Source organism: Mus pahari, chromosome 12, assembly GCF_900095145.1.
Source record: "Mus pahari chromosome 12, PAHARI_EIJ_v1.1, whole genome shotgun sequence".
Taxonomy (NCBI): domain Eukaryota; kingdom Metazoa; phylum Chordata; class Mammalia; order Rodentia; family Muridae; genus Mus; species Mus pahari.
Genome location: NC_034601.1, coordinates 9739667 through 9741346, shown reverse-complemented (window position 1 = coordinate 9741346; position 1680 = coordinate 9739667).

Below are 1680 nucleotides of genomic sequence, written 5' to 3'. Positions count from 1 at the left end.
AAAAAAAAAAATTAAAATAAAATAGATTTAGGCCTGTAATCCGGCCACATTTACTTAGGCCTATAGGCACACGCCACTATACTTGGAGAAAACTACTGTTAAATATTTTCAAATGTATAGATAGAAAATTAGAAAGGAATAAGGACCAATAGGTTGTCCCTACTTGTGCCTGAGCTTTCAAGCAATACTAATTGGAATCAGAGGGTTATTAAAATGTTTTTTAAAGGGTCAGACATGATAGCGCAGGGCTTTGGTCCTAGCACTCAACAAGCAGAAGCAAGCGGGTCTCTATGCGTTGGAAGTCAGCCTCTCCTAACTTGAGAATTACAGGCCAACCAGGACTATACTGTGAGACCCTGTGTCAAAATGAATGGATGAAAATAAAAAGATCTGAAGGTGTGCCCAGGAAATTGGAAGTGGATATAATCAAGAAATATATGTATAAAATTGAAAAAGAATAAAAAGTTAATAAGGTATAAAGATAATTAGAGAAAATATGGCAAATGTTCATAATTATAGAATATAGATGAAATAAGTATAGGTGTTCGTTGTTCAGTTCTTTCCTGTGTTCTTTAGGCTTGACATTTTTTCAAAATAGTTGCAGAATTTTATTTTGTAATTTAAATTTTAAGTTATAAACTTATAAATATGAGTAGCAGGTGGGGATGATGGCTCAGTAGCTGAAGACTTGTCATTAAACCTGACAGCCTGAGTGCAGTCTTCAGGGGCCACGTGATGGCGAGAGAGAACTGACTTCTGCACATTGCTGTCTGACCCCCAGGTCAAAATAAATAAACCTCTTCCTTGGCTACCAGAGTGGTCGAGGCTGGCAACCAGAATGAACTGACTAATGGTAAAGGGTGCAGCACCCTTTTATATATATCAGGTATACAAGTCAAACACTCATACTCATACATTTATTTAAAAATAAGGGTTTTATTATTAATGTTTTATTCTGAGATAGTTTCATTGTAGCACAGTCTGGTCTTGAATTCACTATGTGACTGAGGATGACCTGATCCTCCTGTCTCCACTGCCAAAGTGCTCGAATTATGGACATAGCCATCATGTCCTGCTACGTTAACAATGCTTTGGTATACATATAATTTTACCATTCCTTAGACAAAAGCAAATTGGCATGTTCATTGGATGGATACACATTCTTTTACATAAAGAATTGAGTCTTGGCTAAATATTTGATACTGAAGGACATAGAGAGTCTTCACATTTTTCACATTTGTTTGTTTGGGAGGGAGTGTTGGGAACAAAATAAAATAAAAGGGGGCCCAGGGGGTCCCTGGGGGAAGTTGTGAGGAAAAGGATACTCAATGCCCCGCCAGAGTTTCTCTATTCTCTGGTCAGTCAGGCATGGGGAGACTGCCAGGCGCTTTCCACTCAGCCTGGGTGGTGGCAGGGGGTGGGGAAGGGGCAGGACTGACTGGGACACCCCTGGAGCTACCTTGCTATCACTCCAGGGTTGTGGGACAGGGGATAGGGAAGAAGTTCCCAACAATGAGCAGAGTGCGTGCCAAGCGGGCCTTGATGGAGCAGAGCAGGGACTCTATGGCTTAAGAGCTTTATTATAGAAATGCAAGGGAAAGTGAGAAGAGACAGAGGAGAGGAGAGGAGAGGAGAGGAGAGGAGAAGAGAGGCCCATTCTAGCCTCAGCTAATACAGACA